This window comes from Triticum aestivum, chromosome 7B (assembly GCF_018294505.1).
Source record: "Triticum aestivum cultivar Chinese Spring chromosome 7B, IWGSC CS RefSeq v2.1, whole genome shotgun sequence".
NCBI lineage: Eukaryota > Viridiplantae > Streptophyta > Magnoliopsida > Poales > Poaceae > Triticum > Triticum aestivum.
The window spans coordinates 431,216,727-431,230,772 of record NC_057813.1 but is presented as its reverse complement, the minus strand read 5'-3'; the positions used below and the strand labels follow the sequence as shown (position 1 = coordinate 431,230,772).

Genomic DNA, 14,046 nt, shown 5'->3' with positions numbered 1-14,046 from the left:
CCTTGGAAGGCCTTATGAGTGCATTGTGTTAGGAGATTAGACAGTATTTGGTAAGCCTAATTTAGATTAGCATGGTCACAAGGTTATTGACATTGCAAATCGTATACAATGGACTAAGAAACAAGCACACATACACATATAGATCAAAGGTGCATGTCACCAAAAGAAAGGTTCATGGCATATGAGGGCTCCATAAACTCCAGTGCAACAACTTCATCAGCCATGTGGTGCCGACAAAGATGTCGCTGGTGTAGAGGAAGTAGGCGAACTGATGTAGAGGATCTAGTCGAACTTGAGCGAGCAGTCGCGTTGAGACATTTTCCAAAATCTTATGGTCTCTCACCTGGTACATGTTCTCAAGGGACGCAGTTTCAAAGGCCTGCTTTCCTGGACGGTTGTGCACGCAAATGCCGGGATGGGGTTCCCGAAGAGGCATTTCAACACTAGGAACCCAACATGTGTGCGTGCGCGCGTGTGCCTGTGTGTTCTGTGTGCAGTCTCTCTCATGTGCATCTTATCTACATAGAGAGGACACATGGGAATGTGAATAGATGCAACAGACACGTGGTGAAAGAACTTTCTGAAAGTATAAAATGTGTCCACAGCGAATTTGAGTATTGACATGTACACTTAGAGCTACACAATGCACTGCCAAGCAAAAAAAATTCTCCCAGCAAGGCGCATAACATTAGCCCGAACCCAAACTCGATTAACCAAACGCGACGTGCACATTGTGTGTGTGTGACGTGGTATGATTGAGTGAGTGAGCGTGTGTTGTCTCTCTCTTCTCTCATTCTACAAGGAGTTGTAGAACAATCCATCTTTTACATCGGTGCTACTCTTCCTCAATTAGCAGGAGATAATCCCAACATATTTGAGGGGTCTTCTAATTGGGCGCAGATCTTTGAAACATGGGGCCAATGCACATGAAATGAAAAACTAATTTTAGAAAAATAAAAAAGGTCGAAAATTTCTAAAACATTTTTGTACCAAACATGGTCCAGTGTTACTCGTGTGAAATTTTTTGTGAAGGAATGACTCTCGTGGTATTTTAGGCGGAAAAAACATATGTAAAAGTTACAATTCACCTTTTTTGTAATCTCAGAGTTTTTTTTTGGACCCTGGGGTCGGTTGCATCTACTTCACGAAACTTTTTTCACGAGTGTACTACTTGATCATGTTTGATTTCAAGAAAGAAAGAAAATTTTGTCTCTTTTTGAAATTTTTAAACATTTTTTCCAATTTATGTGCAATGGGACCCGAGACCCATTGTATTTTCGGTCTTGTAAATGCTGAAATGCTGAAACTGTGTAAGAAGAGCCAGAGTTTGGCGAAATGACGTCGTAATTGCCACCGCCAACCCCTTCGCCCCCGAGCGCTTTCTGCCCCGACGCAGCCAAGCCTCTCCGTGCAACCCTAGCCACCGCCGCCGCCTGTCGACCGCAGCGAACCTTCCCCGACCCTTTCCCTCCGTACTCCCCGCCGCCCCAGCGTCGACCCTTTACCTCCCCATACCCGGCGGCCGTCGACCGTTCTCAGCAAGCCGCCCCCGGGCTCACTCCGAGTCACCTTCCCGCCGCCGCCCGAACGAGTATTCTCCCCAACCCCGCGCTGGCTGTTCAACATGCAACATGTTCGCATGGCAGCTGCTAGCCAAAATTTTGATTGTTGTGTGCTGTGTGGTGGCTGTTATGACATGATTTTGTATGAAATGGTGGCTGTTGTGCCATGATTTTTCTTTGTGTGCAAGTGGCTATGACATGATGAACACAGCTAGGCAAACTGTCGGCTAGTCTGCACCTTTCCTATGCTTAGGAAAAGAGGAAAATAGCAAGGCAATTCCTAGCAACGACACATTTTTTTAAATAGTCCAACGTATCCCCGCATTTGCACTTGAAATGCAGTATTTCCGTACCCGAATTGTCCTGATACTGATACACATATCTGTAATGGTGATTTTTAGGCTGAAGCGGCAGCTATGGCATCGTCGGTGCTGGAGGCCACGCGGGCGGCGCACGAGGACATCGAGCGGTTAGACCGCCTGGCGGTGCTCGAGCTGCAGCGAGATCCCGCCAATGCCCGCGACCGCCTCTTCCAGTCCCACCGCGTCCGCCACATGCTCGACCTCGTCATCTCCACTTCCGACAAGCTCGTACGCCCCCTCTCTCTCCTCTCTCTCTCTCGTCTCATGCTTGATTTAGTGGCTGTAGCTTTGCTTAATGCCTGTCTGCGACAGCCAGAGCTCAGTGCTGTCGCATCTCTGTTTTCTGTGGTTAGGATCGGTTTTCCAGATTTGCGATATCTTGAATTTAGATGCCTAGGGTAGCTTATGTGTTAGCTCCACTAGTTATTGTCCTGGGGAATTCCAAATTCGAGCTAGACGGATTGATTTTTCGGCTTTATTTTTTACAAGATATGCGCGAGGGTAGATAAAATCAGTTTATAATATTACAACTTCTAGTATCGTGCTGCCATTTCCCCCCCTTTTGTTGTGAGTGATTACAAAGCATGGACACGGTAGAAGTTGCCGAATCCCCGTGCTGATACGGCCGGACAAGGGGAGATGCTCGGACACGCGGGGATACGTGTATCCCGCCGTATTTCCCGAATTAAGAATAAAAAAAAGAAAAAGAAAAGGCAGGACATGGCTGGGACACGTAGGGGACACGAGGCAGCACTGGATCTGGAGCACCCTCCCGCCGCCGCGCTGCTGCTGCGCCCCCGCCACCGTGCAGCTGCTGCTGCATCCCCCGCTGCAGCGCTGGCCGTCGCTGCTGCTGCTGTTGCTGCTGTAGCGGCAAGAGGAGCACGCTGGGAGGAGGGCGGTGGCGAGAGCTGCTGCGGGGGAGATGAGAGATCCATCGCTGGGACGAGGGGCGATGGCAAGAGAGTGGCAGCTTGGTCAAAGCGTTAAGGCAGAGAGAGATTTTTTTTTTTGAGAAGAAGGCAGAGAGAGATAGGGCTTGAGTTTTGACGGTGCAGATTAATCTGTAGCATCCAGTGGCTCTTGAAATGGCACTAGCTGGGCCAGCCCAACTACTAATGGATCATCTTCTTTGTGGCTCCTGACAATGGGAGAGGAAATGGCACTAGCTGTTCAGAGAGTTACTGCTGAATGGGTCGATCTCTTTCTCGTTATTTTTTTGTCTTTAACTAAATATTACATGGCAGATTTTAATTTATTTTTATATATACTCGCCGTGTCCCTGATGGGCTGTTTTTGAAAAATGCCATATCCTGTGTCCCCCTATGCGTGTCCCCGTATCCGTGCTTTTTAGGTAAGTGAAGAAGTGCAGTTTGGGAATAGTCTGTTTCTCTTTATAAGGTGAATTTTGCTAATACGAGTTTCTTAATTAGGTTGAAATCTATGAAGACAAGGACTGTGCTAGGAAGGATGAGATCTCCACCCATCTTACCGCCCCGGTGCAAAGCGATATCTTCCCCAAGTACTATGAAAGGCTCAAAGAGGTACATAGCCAAACTTTATCCAGCCTGACTCTACCCAGTAATCACTTAGGCACGCCATGGAATCAGAACAGTTGAAAGTGGCAGGACGCTTGCCAGGCCGTCGATGCTGTAGTTCGTTCATGTACCGCGAAGAGCATTCCATGCTATTGTCATTTAGTGGATAGTTCTTTTTAATAATTTTACCTCTGGACTCTCATGCCAAAGAATTGGATGGTAGAAAACCAAATTACTCAATAACTTGCTAGGTTTTCTTACCGACATGTCAACCCTAAAAAGGCAAAATATTAGGAGTAGAACAAGTTCTATTACGATCCTTGAAAATTAAACTACATACATACTAGAGAGTTTTCTGGTTATTTTACACTATGTTTACCTTGCACTTCATGCCAATCAGGACCCCCTGGTCGTCATATGTGATGCAAATCAGAACTCAGTTTTATTTAAAAACTTGAACTTCTACTCTTTATTCAGTGGTGATTATTCTTTCATTTACAGTTCGTTGCATGTTTGCAGATCCGTGATTATCATAGGCGGAATCACTCTGCCCGTTTCATCAGTGAAACTGACGATTATGAGGAGCTACTAAAGGAGGAACCGGCTATTGAATTCACTGGCGAGGTGCTGTCCAGTACAATTTTCACCTTGATAATCCTGCTTGAGATGATTTGTGCACTCTTATATCCTAATGCATACCGTGGTTAATCTAATTCTCTTTTCTTGCATAGTTGCATATAATATCTTGACCACCCGCAGATGCAAGTTTGTTGAAGTATACATTCCTATGTTTATATATTCTATTCTTGAGAAGAAAAATGCATGGCAACCTCATCGTATCGCCTCTATCTAAATTGTCTAGTCCTGCGTCACGCTTCCATACTAAGTTGACTATACTAAGTGCAAAAGTTAGGGTAAATCATCAATAAAGTCTGTCTGCTAAAAACATTGTAGAGCCCTGTAGCACCCTTGTCTTCCTTTTTGTTGCAGTAGTCTTGGACTCGAGGGTATCTCTATTGTGATACGTGTATTTTAATTTCTGCAGGGTTGTTTGATTCCTCTTGTAGGATCACGGTGCTATGCATGGTAAGATTTAGGTTAATGACAAGATACTGGATGGAGCATGATCTTGAGAATCAATTACTGCTCATTTATTGTCATGGTTCGCATTATCATGTAGTTCCAATCCACATTACATGTTCATCCCATTTACATTGTTAATAGTTTATATGCTGTTCTGGTCGCAGTTACTTATATTGCTAATGGTCTTGTTCTGCGTTTTGATAGGAGGCATTTGGCCGGTACTTGGACTTACATGAGCTCTACAATGAGTTCATAAATTCCAAGTTTAGATCGCTAATGGAATACTCAGCATACGTTGGCACTTTTGCTCAGACTGAAAAAATCTCGCATAGTCTAAAAGCTACCAGGTACGCTACCAGCATTTTCTCTAAAACCAAGAACATATCTCCTAGCATGAGCTTATCTCAGAATTCCACATCGATCTTAGATATATTTCCCTCCTTTTCTTCTTGGGCTGGTTAGGACTAGGATCGCCACTTCCTGACAAAACGGAACCCCAAAAGGCATACCTTTCCAGTCAATCCAGATTGATCAGTATTCTGTATGGTAGGAACAAAAGAACAAAATAATCATGTGTCGATGTTGGCTGCTGCTACAGTTCTGTTTCATAGGCCCAGCAGTGCCAGTTTATTTCTTGTGCGTACCCAATGCAGGAGCAGGCGTTACTGATTACTGGTTGTCTGGTTCATTAGTTCACTGCTTCTTACATGTAGACTGTAAATTTATCACTTGTAAGAGCATCTCCAGCCGCGCGCCCAACAGCCCCCCCCCCCAGGCGTTTTTTTAGCGCCGGTGCCCAAAAATCGGCCCAGTCGTGCCCCAGGAGCCTGTTTTTGCCGGTTTGGGCCGAAATTGGCGCCGGCGGACCCAGGCCGAACCTGGGCGCGCGCCGATTTTGGCGTGAAAGAACGGCGGCCCGCCGAGTCAGCGACCCACGCGCCTCGTCGTCCTCATCGCCTCGGTTTCCTGCAGGGAATCAATGCCAAGGGTGCCCGCCGGTCAGCCTTCCATTGATTCCTCATGGGCGGCGCGGGCGCGGCGACGCACCACCTCCCGCCACGCGTACACACGGCGCCCACCCACTCGGCTGCTATATAAGCAGTGCCTCCCCCTCGCCTGAGGACGCACCCCGCCCACAGCCACCGAGCTCTTTCCCGCCTCCACTCTCTCCCCGTGCGCCGACGCCGCCGACGCTCCTCCCCTCTCTTCCCTTTTCCCAGCCGCAACGATGGGCGAGAGGTTCCCCGGCGATGGGGCGGCGGCCAATGGCTTCGGCCGCCGCTCGTTGCACGAGTGGGAGGCCTACCTGCTGTTCGAGGCCAACGCCCCGGCGCCTCCGGACATGCGCGCACCGGGGCGGTAGAAGCTCAGCGCCGGTGGCGTCCCCATTCCTCCGACGTCACCGTGCGCGCCGACGAGGTCGACCGCGTGCGGGCGTCGCTGACGGAGGAGCAGCGGGCCCTCCTGCAGTATGCCACCGGCAACCACGAGGCTTGGGCGGCGTACTTCTAGCACCGGCAGGCGCAGCGGCTGGCCTCCACCAACGGGGCGCCGGTGGTGCGGGGGACCAAGAACAGCGAGGGCCGCCGCCTGTGGTGTGGCGCCCCCGGCCGCACTCTCCACGCCGTCCTCCAGCACCTCGAGGGCGGCAACGACCCGCCATTGACGTACCCTGCCGCCCCGGTCCCCCGCCGGAGCGGCGGCCAATGGATGCTGAGGAGGGCCGGCTCCTCTTCTTCCTCCTCCCACTCCTCCGGCTCGTTGGCGTTGTTCGGCGTCAAGGCTGAGCCCGCGGAGACCGCCGAGACGCCGCTCGGCCGGCACACCCGCAGTGCCGGCATCGTCATCAACGCGTTATTCGGCTTGTAGTCGCGTCCTGTTTGTTTTTTTTAAGTATTTTATCTATGTAAAAAAACTATTTCAGTTCGCCGAGATAATGTACTGTTTCGCCGAATATTTGTCCCGTTCGCCGAATTTTAGGCAAATAAATGTTCAAAAAAATTAAAACCAGGCGCCTGGGGCCGACCCTGGGGGCGTCGGCTGGGAACCCGATCGCCCCCAGGCCGATTTTAGTGCCGGTTCGCCCCCAGGCGGCGATTTTTCGAGCCGCCTGGGGGGCCAACGGCTGGAGATGCTCTAAGGGTTCATTACTTGGTCTCATTTGTTGCTGTGTTATAACGTTGTTATGTTGTTTGTTCCAGAATTCACAAGAGCAATACCCGAAATCTCTCGACCGAAATAATTTATTAATTACCTGTGAACTGTAGTTTCTGTTACCTATCTATTGAACCGACAATACCGTGTTTACCTAACAAACTGAATGGACAACCTGTATTGAAGTACATGTGATTAACCAAAATTTGCTCTTAACACGCCCAACATTTGTTTGATCAACTGTAGTTTTTTAAAGTGAACATACATTTCTGTAAAGATGATTCATGAACTTATCTTCCGTTTTCTTCAATTTGTCAGGCAATACAAAGAATATTTGGAGCATATTTTGGAATACCTGACGTCATTTATGTATCGTACAGAGCCATTGCAAGATATTGAGAAGATTTTTACAAAGGTCAATCCTCTTGACTCCTGTACATTCTAGTATATTTTCTTTCTTCTGTATTCACACCTTGTGTTGTGCATCACTTAAGACTTGTGTTGGGGTTGAGAATATATGCAGATATTACTAACGATCTATCACTGATTCACTGTTATGATTAACTTTAGTGTTACTGGTGGTGGGGTTGAGAATATATACTCCCTCCGTCCGGAAATACTTGTCGAAGAAATGGATAAAAATGGTTGTATCTAGAACTAAAATTAGTCTAGATACATTCATTTCTACGACAAGTATTTACGGACGGAGGGAGTACTTAACATAGAACTAGAAATAACTACTATCATCCGCATATAGGTTCACACTTCCATGGTAAGCAACAACTGACTAGCTAATAGTATCTATGCTTGTGCAGTTGCAAAGTGAGTTCGAAGAACAGTGGGCCAATGGCGAAGTACCTGGATGGGAGAATAAGGGCACATAGAAAGAATCTGAATCGCAAGAGTCTGCAGTAGACCTCGATTACTACAATACTGTTGAAGAGATTGTAGAGCTTGGTCCGGAAAAGTTGAAAGAGGTATAATCTTCTAACACATTTAGTGTTTTATTTTATTTCATTCTTAACTTGGCCTTATTTAATACTGAAACATTATTCCAGGCTTTAACTGCTCGTGGATTGAAGGGTGGCGGCACTGTTCAACAGCGCGCTGAGCGCCTTTTCTTGCTGAAGTGACACTAAACACTCTTGCTAATCTTGTTTGCTTTGTGGCTATTTATCAGTTTTAAATTTGCTGCTGATGGTCATATTTTTTCAGCATAGACCCTTGGAACAATTGGATCGTAAGCATTTTGCCAAAGGTGATGATTTGAAGAAGGAAATTGCTCTGGTTGAAGCGAAGATGAAGCGCTTATGTGAGATTCTCGATGAGGTCAGCTCTTACTGGGACCATCTTTTCATTTGATTTTTTTATGAGTTGCCATGAAGTTTATCTGCTTTGATCTTTTGCCTCAGACCTCAGTTGGTTTGACTGTCTAAAATGCCAAAAAGCCGAGCTGCCGTTTGATGATGTGTCCTTGGGTCGAAGGGATTAGTTTCAGAATAATGTTTCCTGCAAGGGACATTACTTAACTGAACACGGAAACATATTGAGGTTTCCGTGGACAGGTGGATAATGCATTCCATTCCATTCATGACAGAGATCTGATCCTTGGATCAGAATTGACATACCAGTATGGAGCTGGCGTCGACATCGGTATAGCATGGGTGCCATACTAACAGGACCCGATAGATGCCCGTCATGCTCAGCTTTAAACACAGGACGCGCTACCAAATCACTGCCTTCTTGTCTTTTGATGCTAGTATGAAGTGATTTCCGCAATATGAACTCACCTGAGACTTAAACCACCAAGCGGACAGATCTTATTGCCCCTTCTCTATGTCGGTGCCCTGGCTCTGCGGCCTGGCTTATGCTGGCAGCAAGGCACCCACCGCTCTGTCCTTCCATTTTGTTGCACATGCTTTCTCATTATTTTGATTGTTTGAGTCCTGCATTGAACCACAATTCTTGATTTGGGTTGACCTTGAGCGGGATTGTGGAGATCTGTACACCATGAAAACTCTTTTCTGATCATATGTTACCATGTTGAAGCTCTCAATAATAATAATAAAAACTGACCGTATAGATAACCTAAACTCGCGGGCTGAGGTCTTTAACACAGATGATGGATGGTACATCTACTCCCTATCTCACTTCCTTTCATCTTCTAATTACGATTGTAGGCATGTGAAATGTCGTGGTTGTCAATCCATCCTATTCCTCAAAATGAACATCAACATTAAGGACTTAAGGTGTCCACTGAGTTCATGACCTCATGTTATTATACTATCTCATATTTGTTAACCTGGAAATTCCCTAACTTACCTTAGAATCTCAATGTTTATCAACCTATCTAACTTAGATCCTCAGAATGATGTGTAGCAAGTGAAGAAAAAAAGGATTGAACAACACCTATCAGGAAGAGAATAGCAAAAGTAAAGTTGCCATCACCTAAGTGCTGCTGTCACCAATGCCTTGATGTACCTTTTTTATCACGTTCCTTACAGAAGTGATCATTGGTGAATCAAAAGCTCCAACTGTACCATAACTACCCTACAGCTAGATTTTGAACCAGCATTTCCATTTGTATGGAATTCTATCATGATCTACTTTTCTTGGTGTGGTTTACAAAAGTTTCCTTTATCTTGGTAGGACTACCAGTCATCGGCATTTTTCACGGCATGTTCTTCTAATTTTATGTCCATTTTCAAGTTTAACCTGGTGCTCATGCCTTGCTAAATTTTATGTTTTTGGGTGTGCAGGTCATTGTAAGAACAAAGGAAAACGCAGAGAAGAAGCTGACTTTGACCTATGAAGAAATGGAAGCAGAACGGGAAGAAGTACTTAAGTTTCTCCTTTTCTTCTATTTACTAAAATACTGTTCTGTTTTCTGAATTTCATCTTCTTCAACTTTGTATAGGAAGAAGTACAAGCTGATAGTGAAAGTGATGACGAAGACCAACAAATCTACAACCCTCTCAAGTTACCAATGGGTTGGGACGGGAAACCTATCCCCTATTGGCTCTATAAGCTTCACGGTCTTGGTCAGGTACCAGCCTTGTCGTTAACAGCTTAATTAGTTATCACACCAGCCTTGTCGTTAACAGATTAATTAGTTATCACACCAGCCTTGTCGTTAACAGCTTAATTAGTTATTACCTTTTTCTGGATCTTCGGTTAGAGGTCAATGGCTCATCTTACTGTTTGCTGAATATTTCTATGTCATCATGTTAGTAATTTTTCTTCCTATATGAATGTATTGATGGGCAGTGACTGCCAATTAATTGACTGATGGGCAGTGGCAACTGGTATAAGGCATGTACGGTTGGTTAGTACAACACGCCACACCTAGGTTAAACCTAGTTTGATTTTGTTAGGCTAGTGTCTGGTTTATTGCCAAACTTTTGCAATGCCATACTTTCTTAGTCTTGTAACCCCACATTTCGGTGGCACATTTCTTGCCAAACATTGCTTAAGCGGTGGCCTTCAATTTGTTAGCTACAATTTTTGTGGCTTGCCACAGTTTATAACTGTTAGGTGTGGCGATTGTGGTAGCCATACGAATGTGCCCATATATCAACTAAATGATCTTGGCTCATTTTGCTGTGTGTCAACTTCCTCAAATTAACTGTTAGGAATTATTATATATGTTCTGTAATTTGAGCAAGTGTTGACCGGCAAAAAAAGGTTTTACTATTATCAACACGATGCTTGGAGCTACAAAATGGCATGTTACGGAAAATGAATGCTAAATCTTAATGTTCGATAGCTTGCACATAGTTTCACCTGTTATTTGTGTTTTGCCTGTGTCAAATATTAAACTCGACTTTGATCATCGATAACATTGTTGCTATTATATGCCCAGACATTACCATCGAGTTTGGTTGTAGACCACTGATGTTTTAACTATCTGTTGCCAGGAATTCAAGTGCGAGATATGTGGTAACCACAGTTACTGGGGGCGAAGGGATTATGAGCGCCATTTCAAGGAGTGGCGCCATCAGCATGGGATGCGATGCCTTGGTATTCCTAATACCAAGAACTTCAACGAAATTACATCCATTGAGGTACACCGTCCGCCATTTGCTATTGTCTTGTTCATGCGATGTCTTGCTTGCCGCGAAGTTGCTTTGACATGCCTGATTTGTGTTGTCAGGAGGCGAAAGCACTGTGGGAGAGGATACAAGCAAAGCAAGGGCTGAACAAGTGGCGGCCAGACTTGGAAGAGGAGTACGAAGACAAGGATGGCAACATCTACAACAAAAAGACGTACACTGACCTGCAGCGCCAAGGCCTGATATAGATATGCGATTCTGGTGCTTTGGGGTTTGGAACGCGGCGCTAAGGGTGTGTTTTGTTTGAGCCCCAACTAGCTCCACCAAAATTTTGGCATGACCAATGCAAGGGCATGACCAAAATTTTGGCTAGTTGTTTCTGTTTGGTTTGAAGCCATCGTATGTCCAAAAAGCTGGCAGAATAGATCAACAATTGGTTTGCAACATACTGATTTGATGAAAGCCTGTTCTGCAGTCAAACTAAAAAAATAAAAAAAAAAACTGACACGCACTGCAAGCTCCTACAGAAGCGGCGTATCCCGGTGCATGCGGTCGCTAATTATGTACGGACATTGATTAATTACGATCTTATAAGAAACCAAAACACCAGCTTACATGCACTAGATATAGAAATAAAAAAGTATAGAAAGTGAATGGGACCCACCAATCAGAGGGGGCAAGTCGGGCTGCCAATATTTTGGCGGAGCTTTTGAGCGCCCTGGAATCGCCCGCTCGTTGGCGAGAAATACATGGGCGCGGCGCTGGCGGACTCGGCGAGCCAATTCGTTGGCAACCATCCAAACCACTACTCCCTCCGTCTAGGTGTGTAAGTCATCTTACGAAAATCAAATAATTTCAAAACACTTAGGCGCGGTGCATTAAATTCTACCTCGTTTCTTGTTTCTTAACATATCAACCAATAAGAGATGTGGGGTGTGCATGCTTTTAATGACTTGAGACTATCAAACACGACATACAGTGGTTAGTTCATTGCATGCAATGCTATTAATTAGCAAATGAACATTAAGTTCTCTCGTTTTCTCCTTCTCTTTGGTCACGGTGCACAACCTAAAGTGACTTACTCACCTAGACGGAGGGAGTACCAAAATTCAAGGGCAAGCCAATATTTTGGTAGGGTCGGCTTTGATGACAATCCAAACGCACCCTAAATCCATTGAAACCTGCTGACCTTGATGGTCGCTGCAACTCTATTAGCTTGCATTACATGCCGCCAGATGTTACTTGGGGGGCTCAACTTCCTTCTTCGGGTTGCATACCATATTATGCTCCATTAATTGGTCTATCTTACTCCGTGTTCTTAGGTCCTGTTTGGTCAAATCCTTTCAAGATTTCGCTTCAACGTCAACATGGAGAAAGAAATATTATGTAACGGTGTTGGAGTTTGATATGTAAGGAAAGAGCAAGACAGGAAGTAGGGCTTTTACACAGTTCGGGGCGTGAACCTGAGTAAATCGTGTGTCCATCTTTACGTGTGTCTTACATTTACTGGTATCATTATGTGGCGTCCCCTTGACAACAAATCCACGTGTTCGCTCTACTGTGCTTCGATAATTTCTGAGACTTGGCATAGGTGCTTGCATTTACCTAAAAAAGGCTTTCGTCCCACTTTATAAATAAAGCAAACCGCCACAGAGCACACATACAAAGTCAGGTCCCCACACACTCAAGTCACACAACAAAGTACAAAGGTTCTGCCGAGGGCACAGCTCAACAAGCCCAGAGAAAAATAAAAAACAACACCATAACGCGTCGGACGAAGAGACCGCCTAGTCTGGTTCCGGCGGAGGCGGCGGGGGCGGTGGCGACAGGCGGACGGCCATCGAACGAAGGTCAGCGATGAAGGCTGAGATGGCGTTGCGGTCCACGGGGCGGCTAAGCGGCCGCCAAAACTGCAAGAAACCCGGGAGTTTATAAAGAGCGTCAGAAGCCCGACGAAGAGGAGTGCGCTGAATCACAAGCTTATTGCGGACAGTCCAGAGGGTCCAGGCAAGGACCCCGATCTCGAGCCACCTAATGTGGCGAGAGGCCACGGGGGCCAACTGGAGTTCGGCAAATAAGTCAGGGAAGTTGGTGTGACACCAATTTCCACCAACTGCGTCACGAAAGCAACTCCAGAGGAACTGAGCGAAATCGCAGGAGAAGAAAATGGATTCGAGTCTTCGGGAACCCCACACAGTGGGCAAACGCCAGTATCCGGGCCATTACGCTTGCGCATCTCCACCCCAGACGGGATCCGACCGTGAATCCATTGCCACATGAAGATACAGATCTTCAGGGGTAAGTGGATGGACCACACCATCGATAGAGGAAGGGGGGCGGAAGAAGGAGCGATGACCAAGTACAACGACTTGGTGGAGAATTGGCCCGAAGGCTCAAGGCGCCATCGCGCCAGGTCGGGGCCACCATCCACCATCGGTTCGTGGAGAGCAACACAGTCAAGTAACTCACGCCAGGCGGCGGATTCCAAGGGGCTAAAGGCCCGCCGGAAAGCAAGGCGCCCTAAGTCAAGAAGGGCCCTATCAACAGAAACCAAGGGGTCAACGGAGATAGAGAAGAGGTCGGGGAAGCGGGCCGCGAAGGGAGCGTCCCCAGCCCAGCGAATCAAACCAAAACAACGTCGACGCTCCTGAACCTACCGAGATAGAGGTCCCAATTCGGAGGACCGGGAGAAGCTGGACAATCGACTGCCAGAACTGAGATCCACCAGACTTCTGGCAAAAGGCGAGGGGCATTTTGCTGGATGTATTTCATATTTTTTTGAGCTATTCTTTCAATCGTATGACGTGCTCGTTGACTATGAGATGCTTGCGGCAACCCAAGAGGTAGCGGTAGAGTGTGCCATCGTGCGTTCATACATGTGAGTGTGCGTGTTTGTGAGTGTCTACATACTTTTTAAAAAAGTATTTTAATTGAAGAATGTGCATAATTCTCTCTAAAATAAAGAGATTTATGGACCTCAATATTATTGTGTTTGTTAACAATAGGTTCCTAGAGATGAAGATGAGGGGCAGAGTGCCGAGGAAGAAGATAAAGTCGGCATAGGTGTCCCAAATATAACCTGTCGCGTTAGTTCCTTGGGGGAGGATGACAAGCACAAATCCTTGACAGAGGTTCTCGCAATACCGGAACCTGTCGATGACGCATTAACCACAACATTGTGTCTCTCACCACACTCTTCTCTACCCACGAACAAGCGGTTGGGGAGAGGCAGTTTTCCCCATAGTGTTTGCTGGCGAGGCCGCGGATACCTCCCCTCTCCAATTGCCACCCTGGC

At 46.4% G+C, this 14,046-nt stretch overlaps 1 pseudogene; it reads left to right on the top strand.

Annotated features, from left to right (window-relative positions):
* Window positions 1-1,335: 1,335 nt before the first annotated feature.
* On the top strand, window positions 1,336-11,262 carry LOC123158162 (splicing factor SF3a60 homolog; annotated as a pseudogene).
* Window positions 11,263-14,046: the final 2,784 nt, after the last annotated feature.